The sequence below is a fragment of the Oreochromis aureus genome, unplaced genomic scaffold (genome assembly GCF_013358895.1).
Source record: "Oreochromis aureus strain Israel breed Guangdong unplaced genomic scaffold, ZZ_aureus HiC_scaffold_103, whole genome shotgun sequence".
In the NCBI taxonomy this organism is placed as follows: domain Eukaryota; kingdom Metazoa; phylum Chordata; class Actinopteri; order Cichliformes; family Cichlidae; genus Oreochromis; species Oreochromis aureus.
The window spans coordinates 87,972-103,744 of NW_024108720.1; the positions used below are offsets into that span (position 1 = coordinate 87,972).

The 15,773-nt window shown below is 46.2% G+C and overlaps 1 pseudogene; it reads left to right on the top strand.

The window, feature by feature from the left end:
- The first annotated feature begins 571 nt into the window (after window positions 1-571).
- Window positions 572-6,429, top strand: LOC120436744 (annotated as a pseudogene).
- Window positions 6,430-15,773: the final 9,344 nt, after the last annotated feature.

Below are 15,773 nucleotides of genomic sequence, written 5' to 3' on the forward strand. Positions count from 1 at the left end.
AAAACTCCCAGATGGCTCCTCCAGGGCAGTATCCAGTGGAATACTGGCAGCAGGAACAATACTGACACACCCCACAGAGAGGCCTGGGCATAGAGGGAGGGGCAGACCCCCTGGTGCCACTGAGGGTTCAAGGACGTAACCTGCCCTTTTTAGTGGATACAGGAGCAACATATTCCACCATTCGTACTGCTCCTGAAGACATCCCACTGTCAGACACCAGAATCAGTGTGATCGGCTTCTCTGGGGTACCTATGACCCTGCCAGTAACCGCCCCTTTAAAGACTGAACTAGGACGCCAGTCCTTAACACATTCATACATGGTTTCATCACAAGTTCCAGTTAATTTATTGGGCAGGGACCTGCTCATTAAGCTTGGAGCTACTATCATGTGTGGAGCTGATGGATTAACAGTGACTTTGAAAGATGGCACACAGCTGTCCTGTTTGCAATCAGGAACGAGGGACAGTGGCTGTTATCAGAGGATTGTGAACGCACAGCACAGATTTACTGGGCGTGACTGACCACATCAGATGGAATTCTGGCACAGTACCAACTCTGGCGTCCCTGGATAATGTCCATGTCTGTTTATTCACCCCCGCGTGACCCCTACCACGTGACCTTGTTTTACGATCGCGAGCATACTGAGTGGTTTGAGGATCTATTTTATGAGTGTTTAGATGAGAAAGCTTGGGAGCTCAACTCTCAGGACATCTATGTTGGTTCAGCTGGAGTGGCAGCGTTTGTTGCGCTCCCTGAGGATCAAATGAGTTGGTATAGAATGGGAGATGAAGCAGTTCCCACGTGTCGTTGGCAATACATGAGGGTCATCAAGCAAAAGATTTAGGCCCAATGGTGAGAGCAGCCATAAGGGCCACAGATTGGCAGCAAACACAACTCACTGATGTCTCATACTCACCCAGTAGTAAAACGTATCGGATTTCTGTGACGGCCACTGATCAGAGTGTTTTAGAACACAAACATTTAAAGCGAACACATGGCAGGGAGAAATCAGACCATGAGGAAGCTGTTAAAGGCTTAGCTGAACTCCCTGACACTCTGTGGTCTAAAGGTCCCACTGATGTGGGTTTGACATTTTGTTCACCCATCACGTTTGAGTTAAAAGATGACACCCCTATTTGGCGTTCACAATACAGACACAGTCCAGAGGCAGAAAATGGGATTGCAGAAACAATTTCAGGGCTTCTGCAGGTGGGTGTGCTGGAGCCGTCTTCCTCTGCATGGAATACTCCAATCCTCCCAGTTGAAAAATCAGGCACGGGCAAGTATCGCATGGCACATGACCTTAGGGCAATAAACGCTGTCCTTAAGACACCAACAGTACCTGTACCAAATCCCTACACAGCTTTGTCTAATTTATCTCCAGATCAGCGGTGGTTCACATGCATAGATTTGGCAAATGCTTTCTTTTGTCTCCTCTGCATCCATCTTTGAGAGATATTTTTCATTTACTTACAGGGGCCAGCAGCTGCGTTACACGGTTGCCACAGGGCTTTGCCCTTTCACCTGGGATTTTTAATCAGGTACTTAAAAATGCTCTTTCTCCATGTGTATTGCCTGAAGGATGCACACTGATCCAGTATGTGGACGATTTGCTGATTGCTGCTACAACAGCTGATGCTTGTTTTCAAGCAACGATGACCGTGCTTCGTCAGCTGGCCAAAACAGGCTTTAAAGTAAGTAGAGACAAACTCCAACTTGTTAGAACTGAAGTTACATTTCTAGGTCGTGTGGTGGCGATGCAGACGGTGGGCATGTTGGCATCCCAAAGGGAAACAATTATGTCACACCCCCAGCCACGAACTGTTAAAGAAATGTTGTCATTTCTTGGACTTACAGGTTACAGTAGACACTACATTCCTGACTATGTGGGCAAAACCAAACCTTTGCGGGATTTGGTGAAAGAACACAGTATGAGAGACCTCACAGCTAATCTAAACTGGACCACTGAAGCTGAAATGCAGTTCATAGAACTAAAACAGGCCCTTTCTCGTGCAGCAGATTTGGCAATCCCCGATTATAACTCTGATTTCTTTGTTGATGTTTCTGAAACAAATGGAGTGGTGAATGGTGTTTTGTTTCAGAAAAAAGGGGGAAGGAGACGAGTGCTGATGTATATCAGCATTGGCCTGGATAATATGGAAAAAGACACCCACGTGCACACAACATGCAGCGGGGGTAGCAAAAATAATTCAGAAAGTGGCCCACGTTGTGAGAGGACACCCACTGAGAGTGCTAACAACACACAGTGTGGTGGCCTATGTGAACTCACAGGCATTCACAATGACCCCACTGAGACAACAGAGACTGACTAAGATTCTGGAGTCTCCAAACTTGACCTTCACACATGAAGGGATCAACATGGCAGACCAGATGGGAGGGGGAACACCTCATGACTGTGCACAAATAGTAGAGGTTGAGGAGAAAGTAAGGTCAGATCTGAGAGCAGAACCGGTGAATGAGGCAGATGATTATTTCACAGACGGGTGTTGTTTTAGGGATCCGAGTGAAGGATTGAAAACAGGTTATGCAGTGGTAAAAGGAGTTGGAAATCAGCTGCAGGTGGAGAAATCAGGAACACTGAAAGGCCCTCAATCAGCACAGAGAGCAGAGCTTATTGCAGTGATAGAAGCTCTAAGATTAGGAAAAGGAAAAAGAGTTAACATTTATACAGACTCAGCATATGTGTTTGGAGCAGCACATGTGGAACTGGAGCAATGGAGGAGGGCTGGATTCAGAACAGCCTCAAATAAACCGATCAAACACGAGGAGGAGATGAGACAGCTGGAGGACGCTCTGAAAGAACCTTTGGAGGTGGCCATCATAAAGTGTAAAGGGCATGACGATTCCAACACTTGGGTGGCAAAAGGAAACAGAGCAGCAGACGAAGAAGCAAAACGGGTGGCAGGCTATCAAGAAGGAAAACAGATGGTAAGTATGGGTATGGAATGGGGAAACCTGCCAGCCCAACAGTGAGAGGACATTGAAAAGGCGCAAAAAAGAGCCTCGCCTGAGGAAAAGGCGGTGTGGCAGGAGAGAGGGGCCGTACAATCAGAAGGATTGTGGAGAGGACCCGACGGGCGGCCAGTACTCACAGCAGAAATGGCCCAGGAGAAAATTAAAGAAGCTCATGGGCTAGGACATGTAGGAGTGGCCCAAATGGAGAGGGACTTGTGTCATTGGTGGCATCCCTACATGAAAAACATGGTAAGGGAACATGTGAGAACATGCCTGATCTGTGGACAATATAATCCAAAGCCCACTGTGAAACCAGAAATGGGTAAGTTTCCTTTGCCAGAAAGACCAGGCCAGGAAATTGTGATTGATTATACTGACATGATAACTACCGTTCGAGGGTTTAGATATCTGTTGGTGTGTGTGGATGCTCTGACCGGCTGGCCAGAGGCGTGGCCAACACACAGAGAAGACAGTAAAACAGTGATCAAATGTCTGGTGAATTATTATGTCCCCTGGCATGGATTTCCAGAAAAGGTAAGATCAGATAATGGCACTCACTTTAAAAATCGAGATCTCGCTGAGGTGGAATGTATGTTGGGGTTGCAACATAGATATGCTACAGTTTACCATCCACAGTCTCAGGGAAAAGTGGAGAGAATGAACCAAAATCTTAAAAACAAATTGGCAAAAATCTGTGCACAGACAAACATGAATTGGGTTGATGCTCTTCCCATAGCACTTATGAGTGTGAGGTGCTCCGTTAATCAGAGCACCGGATTTACTCCATATGAGCTGCTGACGGGGAGACAGTTTCCTGGCTCTGCAGCAGGTGTAAGAGAGTTAAGAGAGGAGGCAAATGTGTCTGAACACGTGAAACAGTTTAAAGCACTAAAAGCTCTTGTCTCTAGTTTCACTACGCAGGTGGGAGACCCGACCGGGAAGGAGGTGACCACACCGGAGGTGAAGTGGGTGTGGCTGAAGGTGTATAAGCGGAAGTGGGACGAGCCGAGGTGGACGGGACCTTTCGAGGTGACCACTCGAACCTCTCATGCGGTCCAGCTGAGAGGCAAGGGCGACACTTGGTATCACTGGAGCCAGTGTGCGACGGCAGAGGAGCCTAGGCGGTCAGAGAGGCTCTTAGTGAAAAAGGGGGACACGGCCGTGACCCCAAAACACGCAGATCTTACTAAAGAAGGGGCAGAATAATCCCCTGATCTTTGCAACGACCAAAGGGTAGTCTACCCCGGAGGTTGAAGAAAGAAGTCGAGAATCACCCGACTGGAAGATATTGATAGCTGCAGTAATAATAAAATTAAAAGTGCCTTAGACAGAAGCTCTAGACTAGAAGCTATCAGGTATTACTGAAATGGGGGTGGGAAAGTCTAATGCGAAAATAAAGCTTTGGGAGAATTGGGGAGTGATGGGAGTGTTAACTATAATCATTATTGGTGTGGTAACTACTATTTTTCTGTTATGTGAGTTGCCCAGCTTCAGAACTCATCCAAGACCTCTTCCCTTAGCGGACCCTGAGGTGACCAGACCTGAGCGCAATGTAGGTGAGAGATCGGATCCTTGTTTGTTACATTATGGAGGCATAGAGGTGGATTACGTTAGAGGATCCACAACAGCCTTCACTTTTGATCTTTGTTCCGTGATAAAATGTGGGGGTGATAGTGCTAGTTGGCATGGGTATGAAGTTTGGATATGTCATGACCTGCAACTAACTGGTGCTTGTCTTATAGGCCATCCCACCATCTTGGGGTGTTACCCGTGTCCGGTGTGGGATATGGTGACAGCCTACACGGCCCCAGGGTGGGACTCACCGGGCCGATGGGAAGGGTTTGCAATTCAGCGTGATTTTAGTAACAGTCAAAATCCAATTACAATGTCTATTGGTGGGTGGCGGGTTACACCTCAGCGCTACAGGAAAGCCGATAAAGTATTTTATTTATTATTAGGTGTAGATGTTTCAGGGAGAGACTCGATGGGCGTGATAAAGATAAATTTTAAAGATTCACCAGATAATGTATCTAACACAGACATCACCCCTGTGGGGGACCCACCTTCCAACGTTCAGGTAACACAGGTAGACTACACAAAATGGAAACCCCGACAGCTGATGTCTCGGGCCACCGGATATGTAGACAGCAACCTGTGGTTGGATTGGCTTATTGGAAATGCGAAAGAGCAAAATGTGTCTGATTGCGTGGCACGCGCTACGGCACGCCCACATTTATTTACTGAACCAGCACCTCTGCATCCAGAGGACCAGTGGGGTTTTGATTGCATGCTTCGACTCACTCGGAGGGCAGTATCTTCGGGAAAATGTGCTCCATTGTCTGTTTTATTTCCCCCCATAGATAATAATACCGTCCCCGGACCGTTTACACCCAGGAAAGCTAATTACACTTGTTTTAATTTTACAGCAGACGACCCTCGAGAGCAGGAGTATGGGGAGATCCCGGCTGACTGGTGTGCGGTGACGTATCCAGGAAGAGGGGATGCTTCGCGTGCGGGCGACACAATCGTGGGGACCTGGACTCGAGCTGGTTTGTACTATTATTGTGGAGGTGGGAGTCTGCATGTACGAATACCAAAAGATGCTTTTGGTGTTTGTGCCATGGTCAGATTAGGAGCGCCTCTGCTGATAATAGGAGAGAGGGGTAAACCCGTGGCGACGAATGGGAATGCGCGACTCACGGCTAGACGTAGACGTCATGTGTTATCAAAAAATCATCTTGGTCGTTTGATCTAACGGCTAACTCACCCACTTATATAGATTCTATCGGTGTTCCACGCGGTGTCCCTAATGAGTATAAATTAGTAGATCAGATAGCCGCCGGTTTTGAGAACATCCCAATAATTTCTGCCTTTTTTCCCATCACCCCAAACAAAAACGTGGATAGAATTAATTATGTGCATTATAACATTCTCCGGCTGGCAAACTTGACGCGTGATGCGATTGAGGGGTTAGCGGAGCAACTAGGTCCCACCTCTCTAATGGCAGTGCAGAACCGGATGGCGCTGGACATGGTTCTGGCTGAAAAAGGGGGGGTCTGTGCGATGTTTGGACAAATGTGCTGCACCTTTATTCCTAATAATACTGCTCCAGATGGCTCGATAACTAAGGCTCTGGAGGGGTTGCGAACTCTGGCCCATAATATGCATGAACACTCAGGTATTGAGAACCTGCTGGAGGAATGGATGACTTCTGTTTTTGGGCAATGGAAAGGTTTTGCTATGTCAATCATGGTCTCACTGTCTGTTTTCACTGCAGTCCTAACAACATGTGGTTGTTGTTTTATCCAGTGCCTCAGAGCACTGGTAATCCGTCTCATTGACAGGGCCATAGCCTCAGGGCCGGAGGGCCCGGGGGTCATGATGCCTCTGTTGAGGGATGGGCCTGAGGATCAGGGAGACGTGGATCTTGCGACCCTGGAGTGCGTGCTGTAAGTGATCCCTTTGAGAAAAGCGATCAAAGGGGGAATTGTGAGATCATTAGTAAAACATATGTTATTTTATGCCCATAGTGACATGCTTTACTGCTGAATCATAAAAAGTAAGGTTGTATGCAGGAGACTCTGTGTCTAGGACAGGGGAGATAGACCACATTCCATGCCCCCACCTTCTTTAGTGTAGAAAAACAGGGAGCCAAGGTCAGGAGCCAGTCTCGCTAAGAATTAGAAAAACATGTGAAGATGTAGCTTTTATGACTAGGTGGGGGTCGCCAGAAGCTATAAGAGGCTGTGAAACCCGTCACCATTTTGAGACATGCTGTGACCCTCTGCAAGCATCTCTCCCGTCCGGACGTTCTTATGCTCTTAAGTGTTGAATTGTATGGAAATAAAATATTGTTGATTGAGCATTGATACACCGAGTATTGTCCTGCTGGCCCAGCCTGTCTCCAGCCAGAGGCCTCTGATAGGTTTGCAGCTTGAACCTATTCGCTGGAACGTTGAAGGCAATGTAATTACACAGCAAAGCAAGACACGAGTAAGCAACATTCTTTATGTTTCACGTGCACGGGAGAGAACTGGACAGGCGCCGTTCCTTCGCTTGACCTCAGTTGCTCTCGTCCGCTCCCCCGTAACACTGCTCTTTTATTGTGGTACATGAATATGCATAGGTTCATTAACATATAACATACCTTGTGTGTGTGTGTGTGTGTGTGTGTGAACCCATTAATGACTTCCTAAACCTGCTGGCCTGGAAGTCCAGCAGTTCATCTAAACAAAATGCACTTAGCCTAAAACAGACATAGATACGTTTATCCTACCATAAAACAATAAGACAAGGTACGACCTCTCCCATGCTCCCAGGATGTGGGTGTGAAAGTCAGAGAGCTCTGGAATGCACACAAAGCTTGCAGACTATTAAGGATCAAACCTCCTATCACTCTACACCTAATTATAAAACTCTAAGCATATATAAGTAGATATTTCTAAGCATAAATGACAATCACAATACAAATCTAACATTTCCCCCCTTTTGGCAATTATGCTAGAAAAGTACCCAGTTATGATCACCTCATGTCTGTCAGTGTTAATGCAAACATTTTATACTCAGCATATGTAAACGTACACAGTCTGACAAATGTATTAGCAGTTATCCAAGTTCTCATTGATCTCATCCAATGGTAAACTGCATCCTACAAGTAAACAGATGAATTGTTAACAGTCAAAAGAGAAATTAACATTTTCAAAACACTCCAGTTTGGTGGTGCTCCTCTGCAAGACATGTAAATCACACGTCTCTCTGCAGAGTGGTTTAAGTTCTGCAGGACGTCATAAATGTCTCTTCCAGTTGTTTCCATCACTGTCCATAGGACCAGAGTCCAAATGTATGTAGAATAGACATTCAAACATACCAGTTGAGTTTGTTGTTTGTCAACATGGGTCTCAGCTATTGTGAAAGCTGCAGACCTCTTCAGCACTCTAGTTTTATGGCCTCTGCCAACCCCCATCACCTCACTCTGTACTGTGGGGGATATTTATGACTCCTCCATTGTCCATCCTCTGCAGGAAACCCCTCTGTGGAAAGGGTGTTGGATCCAGTTATCTTACTGCTGTTATGATCCCAGCAGTTTTCAGTGTGCCATCGTATGCACAGTATAGTGACACAGCATTAGGTGATGTTCATAGGAAACTGCTGTCATCACCACCATAGCTTCTGGCTCCTGTGCTTCTCACAGAATCATGATGCCATCCTTGGACTCCCCCTGCGCTGTCGGTGGAGCTTGGCACGCTCCCCTCATCCTTCAGGTGCCCGTCTGTCGTCCACAATCTCCTCTATTGGCCTCTGGAAAGCCCCCTTGGCACAGCTCTCATTCCAACGCAGCTTCGTGGTCCTTGCTGTGGTTGTGGAATCTGATCTCATGATGGGCCCCAAACAGCTCGACCTTTGACCTCAACCACTGCCTGGACTGTCAGCTCTGCCTGGAATGGGCTCTTGCTTCTCACTGGGCCTCTGAAGATTTCTCGGGAGATTCCTTTCAGCAATACTCTGACTGCTGCACCTATATTTCCTTGCTAGGAGGAAAAACTCCTATTTGGAAAGCATGTAAACCATCATCAAACCACATTCTTTAGTTCAGTGAGCTTCACTTATGGACCATCAAAGTCTCATCTGAACATGGATGCACCACTTTGCATAGGTTTAATACCTGTTGACTAACTGTTAATCACACAAAAATCATAAAAAACATAGTTTAGAAAACATAGAAAACATAGTTTCATGTAATTCTGGACCCCTCCTCTTGACGCATGGACACTCCCATGAGTCAACTCATCAAACCCAGATTCCTGTCTTAAAGAAAAAGGTTAGCCAGATCACGTCCCAGGCAACATCAGGGCATCTCCTCTGGAGCAGCTCCATAACCCTGCAATAAAAGATGTTAGTGTGTTTTGCACAGTAAGTTTGCTCAACATCTGGCTCTGCCTGGAGCCATCATACACACCATCATGGCCTGGAAAACAAGATCTGGAAGTGAAATCAAACTCCACACTTATAAACAATTGTATCATAAGAGTAATAAAGCATCAACAGGACAAGTATCATGTGCAGGTTTTCTCAAATCAGTAAACTACAATTATTGGCATAATTTGCCTCAGACATGGATCATCCCATGTACTCAGTTAACATTAATGTAATCGGTGACTTCCCTTAAGCAAAGTCACTCCATGTATTTAACACTAGGAGCTCAGTAGTGGCCAGCTAATGAGCCCCATATTAAACTATTCCATAAACACTGCATCTCTTGTTTGCTTTCTCATGTTACTTGTCTGTCTCTGCTGAATCCTCTACATGCACTCTTAGAAAAACAAACATCAGCAACACACATGGACAATCCTGGAGGTCAGGCACAAGTTGACAAGTTCCAGAGGTGCTGTAAAAAGACCATAAAGTTAGCCATCCATAACTGTGGAAAGAAGTGGCACTAGTTTCAACACAGGGAATGTCTCACATGTTATTCATATCATCAAAGTAACCTTTAACATTTCCCCAACAACACAGTGTAACAGCATCACCAACTCATAACCTGTAAACACAGTTTTCTTCACACATGAACCCAGAAATCCTGTAGTAGAAAACATCAACCAGCTTTCGTGGTATAAATCACATGATCAAATAACATGAAGACTGTGATGCTGTAGAAAAGTTAGCGCTGCGCAGGTGTATACACACTTTCTCACAGTTACCTCCGTGAACAACACAAGGTAGTGAATAACACCCCTGGTAGATGCACAGACACAGAAAGTGGCATTTAAAAGGTTAAATCATCATGCAACCTCGATGTTGTTGTCATCTTTCTGCTCCTGTAAAAAGAAACACACATAGATTCATCTGCACCTTTGTCAGGTGGGGGTTAACTTCGCACAGTGATGTCAGTCAGTCTGTCAGCTTCTGTCCGCTTTTACCAGTCAGTCAGTTTTATTTTCTCTCACTCATTCATTCATTCATTCTTTCTTTGCTGACAGTGGGAATTATCATCGCATTTTCATTTCCACTTCTCAGCAAAATGACGTCATTTCAAAAAGAAAAGAAGAACTTTATATTGGATTATCTCGCTTAATCCTTTTTTGGGTAGGGACCTATTTTCTAATTGTCCCATATAAGTGACTTTCTCCAGAGCCCATTGTAATCTTTTGGAGAAACTCACTTGCAACAATTTTCTCGACGACGTGTCGTATAGCGCTTCTGTTCTAATCGTGCAGATCTGCTCAAACAGAGATTATCAATAAAACTTTCAGTGCACTGTGAAAGTATCAAAATAAAAAGGCCTCGTTAAGTCATGACACATGCTCCTCATCTCAGGAGGGTAAATCATACCATTCGCATGGTTTATCATACCATCATACTAATTGGCAGGCTCAACTTCACAACAAAGAAAAATCATCAGCTAGATTAATTCAAAACCAACCATCAGCCGCACAACACACAACATAATCCTCATGTCTCATTAGCTATGAATTTTAATCCCCAGGACTGTACTTTTTACTCATTTAGGCCACAAATTTTATTTAGTTTTCCTTTTTCCCCATCATCATAAAACATGTGACATGTTGTCATGCATTTCACAAAAGAAGTTTGTTATGTATTCAGAGTTTGGTATTTGGGTGCAGGATTCACTCACACATCACAACAGGAAACTCAGTGTTTTAGAGTCTCCACTCTTACAAACTCCAACACATCCCATTCACTCGTACTAGAATTCACCTTTCATTAATCTAAGAACCATCAACCAATTTGCATATCAGTTATTAACCCACTAAGATGACAGGACAACAGAAATGCATGTTCAAAATATTATCACAAAAATAGAATTTTCCCTCATACAGTAAAATATTTTGTGCTGCATCAATCAGGCAGAAAGCATCTCCCAATTTACTATATTAACAACTAAATTTATTGTCTGATCACTGGTTGGTCAACCCAGAATCTTTTTTTCCCACAAAAATTAAACTGTTGTCCTGCAACATAGTTAGTTAATTGTCAGCATTGGATAAATTCAGCATTTGATAACAAGCGTCTGTTAAATTTACACTATTTTAACACTGATGAGAGATAACAAGCTGATTGTCATTGCATGTGTGTTTGTGTTATTAGGCAGGTTTAATCAATGTCTCTGGAGCTGCATCTCCAGCAAGGCATGTTCTTAAAGCTGCCTTTCCTACACACTTCTCTGCTATTATTTAATCATCATTTTCAACTAATGTGCTATGAGTCCACTGATCTTTGCATCACACGAGGTGACTTGGACAGAATGATAAACAGACCCACATGCTTAAGATGCTGCCTAATCTTCATGGGCTCTCTTGTGTTTGCGTTAGTAGGGTTAATGCATGTTCTGCTTGTGTGTGTGATTTTGTATATGTTTCTTTTTGCAGTGTTTCAGATTCCTTCACAATTTTCCACTTAAGCAGTCAGTATTATTTTCCCCAGGTTTGCTAACCCAAATTTTGATTTCCCACATTAAACACCAGCTTTCCTCTGTGTCCTTACCTCCTCTCACTCTGTTGTCCTCTCCCACTTCAACAGTCCAACAGCCGGCAGTTCTTCTTCAGCTTTGTCCTGTGTTCCACTGTCTCTTCTTGCCATTTTCTCCAAAGGTGGCAAATGTCAAACCCCAACAGTCTCCTCAGTTCCCCTCAAACGTTTTTTTCACATGCACAGTGAACTTGCAGCTTGTTGGAAACACAGTGTCATTCATCCAATCAGTCAGGATGATGGTTTGCTCTTCTTCTCCACTGCTGTTTGTCCACACTGCTGCTGCTTGCTGGGTCTCTTTGCTCAGGACTTTGCTGCTCTCTTTATCTGCCATGTTATTGCTCTTTGGAACTGCATTCCTTGTCTTCAGGGAGGAGTGAGAGCTCGCTTGTGAGGATGAGGGACACATGGAGCTGTAAATAAGTTAGCCAGAAACTTGGCCTGAACATTTCCAATGATATTAAACTATAACTTTATTCCGACTGCTGCATGTGGAAAATGATCCAGGTCTGCGTTTCATCTGAAAGTGACAAAACTAAGACATTTTCATTATTATTATCACTGCTTAACCAACACACATCTCTCTCTCTGTTTTTTGAACTCTTCTTTCTTAAAAGCAGAAAATGAGATTGTAGTTGTTCTTGGCTGATAAACACAAAACCTTTTTCCTATTATTTTTCATCTACAATGTAGATTTTGTCTCTTTTTTACCCTTTTTTTTCTTTACACTAGCTGGTGACCTGCAGAATCACCGCTCTCACAATTTGTGACAATTACGTTTACACAACGCACACACACACTGCGACATCAGGCACATTCACACTCACTTTTTTCATCTGCATAAATAAATCATATGGCTGATGACATGTGCCATGGTGATCCATAAGTATGATCACAAGTTTATTTAATTATTTTTCAACCCAACAAAACAAATAAACAAAAACATGATGCTGATGCTATGAACACTCTACACACATGAATCAAGATCCAGGAAAACTGCTGCGCATCTGAAAGAAGAAGCTGAACTCACGGATACGCTACATACTCGAGTTATCACAGTTCTGTTTCTCTCTCTTTGATGAGTTCTCAGCCAGCTCCTGATCTGATAATGTGTAGCTTGCTCATCAGCTCAGAAGAGACCGCAACACAACCTCACACAGTGGTTGTGTGCTTTGCCCACAGTGGCAAAGACTTACATTTTCATATTCACTCAGCTTCTCCATCATGTAGTTTTCAGCTGTTTCACACAGGGTTCAGCATAATAGTTGTTTTCACAGGCGTACTCTATATCTCAACAATGGCTCATAATAGGATGACAGTTTTCAAACAGGTCAAGTGCCTCTATGCACTTCATTAGTTAAGATATTTACCTATTTTACTTCATCTCATATGTCATCGTACTGTATTTGAGCAACCCTAAGCTTAATGCAGATTACTGTTAGCAACTGGTTAAAGTAATGGTCTGGAGCACAGGCTGTTGTTGATCAGGGCAATCATCTAAACATTTTGTGTCAGCAAGGGGTGGGGGAAAGCCATTCACCAGAGCATATCTTAACTGCTGCTGATGTGGGCTGGCCTTCTCCACACGCTCTTCAAGGCTGCTGTTTTCCTAAAAACTTCTAACATTTGAATCTCTTCCATTTATAAGCCTGCGATTAACCGCACGGCTCAGGTCCGCGTGAACCCGCGCAGCTAAGGAGCCATCACTCTTTTTTTTTTTTTTTTTTAAATACTTTGCGCTGCCAGGAGCGAAGTCCAGCATAAAAGTCTGTCACGCTCGGACGCACTCTTGGTTGCTTAGGAACCCATGATAACAACAACAGTCAGCGTCACAGACCACGTGTTCTACTCCGCAGTCATTCACACAAACACACTCAACACAACAACAACAACAACACAAAATAGGCCTATGGTCCAGCACAGTCTGGACTCCGCGGAACTTCTCAACGCCTCACAAAGTGGCGGAGAACTCAACGCCTCACAAAGTGGCGGAGGACTCACTACAGTACCTCACAAAGTGGTCTGTACCTATCGCTAGCGAACTTCTCAACGCCTCACAAAGTGGCGGAGAACAACACAACCACACGGTTATAGAGTCGGGCTCTTTGAACTTACTCGGTGTTGCTTAGCGTGTAATATCAGCCTCGGATCCCGCCGATCGTCATTCATCGAAGAGAGAAAACGGACAGCTCATCCACCGGCCCGATGACAAATTCTCACGTTTCGCTGACGTCAGGGTTCTCTCCTCGGTGAATGCCGACTCCAGGGATCCGGCGTCGAAGGACCAATTAATGATAGGTTTGCAGCTTGAACCTATTCGCTGGAACGTTGAAGGCAATGTAATTACACAGCAAAGCAAGACACGAGTAAGCAACATTCTTTATGTTTCACGTGCACGGGAGAGAACTGGACAGGCGCCGTTCCTTCGCTTGACCTCAGTTGCTCTCGTCCGCTCCCCCGTAACACTGCTCTTTTATTGTGGTACATGAATATGCATAGGTTCATTAACATATAACATACCTTGTGTGTGTGTGTGTGTGTGTGTGTGAACCCATTAATGACTTCCTAAACCTGCTGGCCTGGAAGTCCAGCAGTTCATCTAAACAAAATGCACTTAGCCTAAAACAGACATAGATACGTTTATCCTACCATAAAACAATAAGACAAGGTACGACCTCTCCCATGCTCCCAGGATGTGGGTGTGAAAGTCAGAGAGCTCTGGAATGCACACAAAGCTTGCAGACTATTAAGGATCAAACCTCCTATCACTCTACACCTAATTATAAAACTCTAAGCATATATAAGTAGATATTTCTAAGCATAAATGACAATCACAATACAAATCTAACAGCCTCCGCGCCTATTGGCCCAGCCTGTCTCCAGCCAGAGGCCTCCGCGCCTACTGGCCCAGCCTGTCACCAGCCAGAGGCCTCCGCGCCTACTGGCCCAGCCTGTCTCCAGCCAGAGGCCTCGCGCCTACTGGCCCAGCCTGTCTCCAGCCAGAGGCCTCCGCGCCTACTGGCCCAGCCTGTCTCCAGCCAGAGGCCTCCGCGCCTACTGGCCCAGCCTGTCTCCAGCCAGAGGCCTCCGCGCCTACTGGCCCAGCCTGTCTCCAGCCAGAGGCCTCCGCGCCTACTGGCCCAGCCTGTCTCCAGCCAGAGGCCTCCGCGCCTACTGGCCCAGCCTGTCTCCAGCCAGAGGCCTCCGGGCCTACTGGCCCAGCCTCCGAAGCTGTTGCTTCGTCACCGCCGGCTTCCATGCCGTCGCCTGGTCCAGCCTCTGCTTCGGCTTCTGCTTCGCCTGGTCCAGCCTCTGCTTCGGCTTCTGCTTCGCCTGGTCCAGCCTTGGCCTCAGCCTCGCCTGGTCCGGCCTCAGCCTCGGCTTCAGCTTCGCCTTCGCATGGTCCAGCTTCTGCGACGCCGTCGCCCAAGCCACGTTCTGGACGTCAACGTCGGCGCGGTCTTCCTCGTGGCCGCCCACCGGACCTGCCCAGTGGCCGCCGCCGTCTTCCTCGCGGCCGCCCAACGGACCTGCTCAGTGGCCACCGCCCACCGGACCTGCTCAGTGGCCGCCGCCGTCTTCCTCGCGGCCGCCCACCGGACCTGCTCAGTGGCCGCCGCCGTCTTCCTCGCGGCCGCCCACCGGACCTGCTCAGTGGCCGCCGTCGTCTTCCTCGCGGCCGCCCACCAGAACTGCTTCGTCTCGGCCACCGGCCACGTGGCCACCCACCTGACCTCTCTCGTCTCGGCCACCGGCCATGTGGCCGCCCACCTGAACTGTTTTTGTTTTGGACTCCGTCCCTCCGTCCTGGGCCCCCTCCGCCTGCCCTGTTCTGGTGTTTTTTTTCTTTTGGCCGTCAGGTGCCGGCCTTTGAAGGGGGGGGTACTGTCAGGTTTCCTGGGTCGTTGACCCAGTGTTTTCTGTTTTGTCATGTTCAGTTTATTTTCACATCCATGTTTTCTATGCCAGCCTGTCTACTAGTGTATCATGTTCCAGTTCCTTCTATGCATCATTAGTTAGACTAAGTTCAGCTGTGCTCTCACCTGTCTCCAGTCGTTGTCATTGTTAGTCATGTATTTAAGCCCTCTGTTCCCTTCAGTCCGGGTCGTGTCATTGATGTTATGTTGTTGTTTACGCCTGCGTTCAGTCAGCCAGCCATTCAGCCTTTCAGTCAGTCCTTCAGTCATTCAGTCAGTCGTCCAGCCAGCCAGCCATTTCCTACCTCTGTTCTGTTTGTTCACTCCATCGGCAATAAATACCAACCTTCACCAACCTACCTGTGAGTCCAGCGTTTGGGTCCTCCTTCTCTC